Source organism: Ictidomys tridecemlineatus, chromosome 7, assembly GCF_052094955.1.
Source record: "Ictidomys tridecemlineatus isolate mIctTri1 chromosome 7, mIctTri1.hap1, whole genome shotgun sequence".
NCBI classification, from domain to species: domain Eukaryota; kingdom Metazoa; phylum Chordata; class Mammalia; order Rodentia; family Sciuridae; genus Ictidomys; species Ictidomys tridecemlineatus.
The window spans coordinates 30,724,264-30,730,263 of record NC_135483.1 but is presented as its reverse complement, the minus strand read 5'-3'; the positions used below and the strand labels follow the sequence as shown (position 1 = coordinate 30,730,263).

Below are 6,000 nucleotides of genomic sequence, written 5' to 3'. Positions count from 1 at the left end.
CAATAAATTTTAAGTAGGGATGGAAGGAGACAATTTAGAAGACATCTTGACCAAATAGATCCATACAAATATGGTTCTTTGAAAAAAACACATATTACTTTCCTTGCATTAGCAAAACTTCACTAATTCTCAAAAATAGCCAAAGAATGTATCTTCATCAGTCTGGACTGGGGTGTATTTGTAAACCGCATTCCCAGTCCATACACTCCTCTTAGAAGACTTTTAGTAAACTGAGTGAATGAAACAGTCACTTTCAAAAGAACACACAACATCTAAGCTGTGGATGCTTATAAAGAAGCTGAGGGGTATAATAGAGAACAAAATTCATAATCAGTTTTTATTAATTATTGCATTGCAATGAGAATAGTTACCAAATTTCCTGAGTCTTAGCGCAGGTAAAACGTTGATTCAGGGGGACAGAATATGTCTTAACCAGAATTTTCTAATTTGGGAGGCCCTGAGTTCAACATAGTATTATTTTAGGCAATAGATGACTGTGTAAACTTCAATGCTTTTCCAGGTCAAAAGGAAATAATAATTTTTCTCATGGGGTGGTTGTAAAGGGTGAAAGATGTAAGATTGGAATTTGACCCAGGAAGCATTCACAACTCCCACTTTAAAGAAGGCAATTTAAAAAATACAATGAGTATGAATTAAAATAGACTACAGTGAAAATTAATAGTAGGAAATAGCCAATTTTCAGGTCAGTAGATTTGGAGAGGCCTTTAGGCTGAGAGTGTTTGGTGGATGCTCAGAAAAGCAGGGGTGCATCCGGACATATATTTCTTAGGGTTACAGAACACCCAGGTTCTAGCTCAGCTGTCAGAATCTACAGATCTCCAGCTCTCCTTCCTTTTCTACTTACAATGTAAAGCCTGGCCAGAAAGGGCTGTAGCCCTGGCAGAATGTGGGGGATGTCAATTACAACTCAGGGAACAGGGACAAAAACATCTCCAAGGACAGGGAGGGTGTCAACCAATTATGTAAAATTCTGCGGAATGAGGTGTCGCAAACACCTTAAGAATTCTGAATTTTTGAAGCTTTCTCCATAACGCCTTTCAGCCTGACTCACGCCAGCCCAAGGTCCCCTGTGTCAGGGTTGGTTTCCCTGTGCCTTTCCTCCTTTTTCCTTCCAACCAAACCAAGCTTCGAAAAACTTTTATTTTTTCTTCCACAAGTCTATAACGGAGAAGCTTCTTCATCATTTCAACCCTACTTTCTTCCATTTCTTTGGCGAAACCCTGAAATGAAGGCTACCCCGCAGGCTGGGGTCCTGAAATCCGGCCACCTAGAATTTGGTTCGGGCGAACCCCGCAAGTGCCTAATGGGGAGATTCCCTATCCTCCCCGGGGCGGTTCCAGTGTGGGCAGGAACCCAGCAGGGTGCGAGCTCCGGCCCTGCCGGCGAGGCAAGCGCAGAAGCCCGAGCCCCAGGCAGAGAGGACGTGCGCGGCACGGGGGTGAGCTGTCAGTCGGGTGGCTTCCTTCCGCAGGAGCTATTTTTAGCAGTGCGTCGCCCCCCTCTTTCTCCGTCTTCCGCTTGGTAGCCTCCAGCTCGCGGCAGCCGCTCCATCGCTCCTTTCCGTCTCCCCCACCTCTGCTGCCTCTTGGTAGCGTCCACGCGGGCAGGTCTAGAAACTGAGCATGTCTGGAAGCGCTCGGAGGCCCCGGCGGCGGCGGGGGCAGAGCCCAGCTGCGTCAGGCTGAGCCCATTCACCGAGCGACCGCAGGAGCGCAGCGCCAGCGCCGCGCCGCCCGGCCCCGCCGAGAGGGGCGCACTCGCCGCCGCGGGCCCGGCAGCCGCTCACCGCAGCCCCCTCCTGGCGACCCGCAAGTAAGTTTGTGAGGCTGCTGGGCGGTGGGGCAAGGGTTTGGCGCCCGGGGAAGACAGGCTGGCTAGTGGGAGGCGCGGCTGGAGACTCGGGAGAGCCGGCCGGCTTCTACCCTCTTGCTCAGTGCCTCTCTGAGCCGCTTGGCCAGTTTTTAAACGGCTTGTCACTGGGATGCTCGAGAAAGGGCGACGGGCAAAGCAGGAGGGTAGAACTGACTCTGGCGGGAGCCAAGAGGTGGACTTGGGAAAAGGAACCAGAAGTGGGCTGGTGCGGGATAAGGAGGCTAGGTGTGGGGTGCAGGAACATGGCTAGGGAATGCTGCAGAGAGAAAGTGGGGTGTCCACCACGGGTAGGGTGAGAGCGCAGTGCTGGGGGCAAAGTAGAGGGTGAGTATGTCCGTAACTAGGGTGGCTGGAGGGAAGATTGATGGAAAGTGGGGCGCGCGGAAAGCGGATTTGATGGCAGCAGAGGACGCCGGTGCAGAGGATAGTGGGCTTTGGATGAGCGGGTGGACTCGAATAATTTGGGGGATCGAAACAAGGTAAGGGAGCTATTATGATGGAGAGAGGCAACCTTGAATCAATCCTATGGATGGAGTACGCGAGACTAGGTGTAGAGAACCACCAGCTGGATGCTTAAAGTCGCCTGGAAGGGCCGGCTGGAAAATCGTTGAGGGATTTGAGTGAAGGGGAGGAGCAGAGCTGTGCAGGGATCGGGCAGAAGAACCGGGCTGCTGATGGAACCGAAAGGCTCAGGAAAGGGCCAGAGGCTACCATGCATGTCCTTGAATAGTGATCTAGGAGCGGTTCTTTGAGATTCACTTGCAGTCCAGGGTCCTCCTTCATCTCTTACCTGGCTTGGGCGCACCTTGGCACCTTGGAGGAGAGAGTGTAAATTTGGTCAGAGATCAGGCTGTAGAAACGGTAGTCATTTAAGGAGCGCTTCAGAGGCTTTTCTTAGGTGGACCCCAGCACCTTCCGTGCAATGTGGGTCTGAATGTGTTTCACGGAGCAGGAGTGGTGTTTGTTCTAGGCCATAGGAATCTGTAGTCTCCCCTGAAGGTGCGGTGTTTTGGGCAGGGAAGTCAAGCAGAAGTCTGCAGCGTGCAACTCTCGGTGTGGTGTGAATGTGCGTGTGCGCGTGCGGTGTGAATGTACGTGTTGCCCGCCTGGGGTCGCGTATGTTGCTGCAGTCTGTCTCCATGACAAGGAGATCCTGGACTCCACGGGAGGCACGGGGAGGGGATTAAAAGAAACGTGCTTCCCTACGTGTCTTCTGCCTCCTTTCCCCAGGGTCACATTCTTTGCTCATCCAATGATGTTCCTCTCTAACCTCTTCCCGAACCCCCTTACATCCCAAACCTGATGGCCCTCATCACTGAAATGGCACTCCAAGGATGCGGCAGTCCTGAATTACTAACACTAAAGACTCTGTGGGTGTGGGAGGGAATCCTAGAAGTCCCAGCCGTCAGAGTGGCTCAGGAACCCACCGGTCCTTCCCTGAGGCGTCACTCCCAGGGTCCGCGGTTCCCTCTGTGCGCCTGCAGGTGACGCGGTGACGTTGCCAGAGGACCGGGAAGTGGGTGTCTCCAAATGGCCTGAGGGGCGGAGAAATGGGGGCAATGACCACCTTTTAGGGGTTCTCTGCACCGGGCCCTCCTCCAAGTTCATTACACGTACTTATAACTTAAAAAGACCAGGTTAGTAAAATAGACAAGTGCAAAATATCTTTATGCAGAAACACTTTGACAAGCAAACATTTCACGCACTGATGGAAAGAAGCAAGCTTCTGCAGCATACAGGATCAGAAACTGAAATGGAAGGGAGTTGTCACTGTGACCATGGATTCTCAGACTCCATCCCTCTCTCTGTTTTGTCGTCTGAGCCACATTTATCGGAGGCTTTACCAGATGAGGAAATAAAGATGAAGGTGATGCTGGAAACCTGTATCATCTGTGGATCCAAAGAAGGGGGAATGTGAATTGTGCCAACCATCTGTTGTCTAAAGAGCATTATCTGAGACCCAGTATATACCATCAGAAATCTTTGGGGCATCAAACTATAGGAGCAAGATTCAAACGAAGGGAAGTGAGAATTTCTGGAAAGACTATTGAGAACAGTAGGGTGGGCTGGCTTGAACTGTGATGCCTGACCAGTGAAGGGACACAGAAGACATCACACTTTCAATAGTTCAGGGCATGTCCTTTTATTCCATGTGACAGAGGCTGGCCCACTGGCTAGCAGACTGTTGAAATACACCCTTTGAAAAATGTCTGTAAGGTAGAACATTTGAATAAAAAGTCTCTTGCTGTCATCTGCTTCTATTACTATGATTTTTGTGTTGTTGTTGTTGATTATTATAGAACACCAGAAGGTAAAACAAATGACTATTTTGGCCATTACTTCTCTTCTCCTTAGAATGCTGTTCAAATAAAAAATAACCTTACATGTCTGTCTATATTGTTGTGTTTGAGGATCAAGGAGAAGGGAAGGTTGGGTGCACCGATTAAATTGTTAAGGCAAAAATTAGATGCCTGAGACCTTGTGAATCTGTTGAATAGCAGATTTCACTTATACAATGCTAAATTTAATGTGGAATAGAAAAATCCTTCATTCTCCACCTCCTGCTTTTGAAATACAAAGGTTTGCAACCCCTGGGCTAGTTCCTGATTCTTAAGTAGAAGCCTAACTTGACAGTTTTTCTGTAGGATTGTACTTAAGCACAGGTAAGCTTTAGAAAATAGTAGAATCTTTGCTGCCCTAAGGAAAAGGCATTTTAAAAAAAAAGTGGCATAATGGCTAGATGAGGCAGAATAAGAGAGAAAAATGTCAGTCAAAGTAGAAAAAGAAAAATTGTATTCTCTCACCTCAGGGATGGATTTTAGTGATAGGCATATAGACCAGTGGTTCTCAGCACAAAGACATTGGTCATATCTGGAGATATTTTTTGTTGTTATGACTTTGTGGGTGGGGTGATACTGGGCTAGGCCATGGGTGCTGCTAACATTCTAAATGAACTGGACAGTCCTTCCCAATTATCCACCCCCGGTTATCAATTAGGCTGATGTTAAGAAACCATGGCTTTCAACAGGCCATACTTGCAATTTAAAGTAACCCTTTAAGGATGCTTCTGAATATTCCAGTTGGAAGTCCATCCTGAAAATTAAGAGTAGTTAATACTAAGAGAATTTCATCACAAAAGAGTCCCATGTTCAAAAATACTTAAAATTAAACAGGTTTCCTTCCAGCAAAACGTTTTTTTGGTTTTTAAAAATGCCCTACCATAGGGAAGTTCTAAAAGGCAGGTTATATGCATGTATTTGTGAACTGAACAAACACTTTTTGATAAAAACAAATTAAAACTGCTCTGCTGTAATTTTGTTCACTGAACACGTTTGGTAATTGCTTTTTTAAATAGACAATATTTAAGCTTTAAAATTAAAAATTACTTTGGTTAAAATGACAGGTAGTATATTCTTTATTTGGTAAGGGATTGAACAGAATGGAAGAAGAAAGGTAGGTAAATATTTATTAGAAGCCCCATGAAATATTCCAAAATGAAACCTTAGTGTTTGTAGATATTTACACAGAAAGGTAAGAATCCCATATAATTTTCACGTATTTAGTTTCCATTTTAAATCAACAGCATGACATGTACTGAGAAACAAATCTTTCCATCCTGTAGCACAATACACAGCCTAGATGAGCAACAATGGCTCATGGGCATAAATGTAAGAAGATCTGGGAACTGTTCTAATGTTGCTTGCATGCCGAAACTCAGCACTTAAGAGGTAAAAAGCTTTGTCATTATCACAGGGAGACTAGGAGAAGAGAACTGGTCAGGGTTTATTCCCCTTTTCCCTGTCCCAGACTTTCACCCTTATGTACTGTTTGTAGGTTTGTTTCAGATTCATTCTGAAGGGATCTTCATTAAGTCTGCTTACTTCCTTTCTTATTCTAATAACCATACCCTGCACTTTGGGCCATTAATATCCCTCAGGGACTCCTGCAAAGCAGAGGCTTCACACTCCTGCTGAGTCTCTGTGGCACAAAGCAGCCTTTCCCTTTCTCCTTGTGTACAAACACAAACAGCTCTTTCTTGCTTCAAGGTGGAGCAGAGGTTTGTGTCTCCCTCTGAAAAAAGCAGTAGGGAGAAACCTTATTTCTCAC

At 46.6% G+C, this 6,000-nt stretch overlaps 1 protein-coding gene across 2 annotated transcripts in view; it reads left to right on the top strand.

Moving 5' to 3' along the window:
- The first annotated feature begins 1,656 nt into the window (after nucleotides 1-1,656).
- The window catches only part of Oxr1 (oxidation resistance 1), a 381,332-nt gene continuing 376,988 nt past the window's right edge, over nucleotides 1,657-6,000 (top strand). For both annotated transcript variants that reach the window (XM_021724665.3, XM_078016782.1), the window contains exon 1: nucleotides 1,657-1,833. The gene's annotated coding sequence lies outside the window, so the exon portion shown is untranslated. The remainder of the gene's footprint in view (nucleotides 1,834-6,000) is intronic.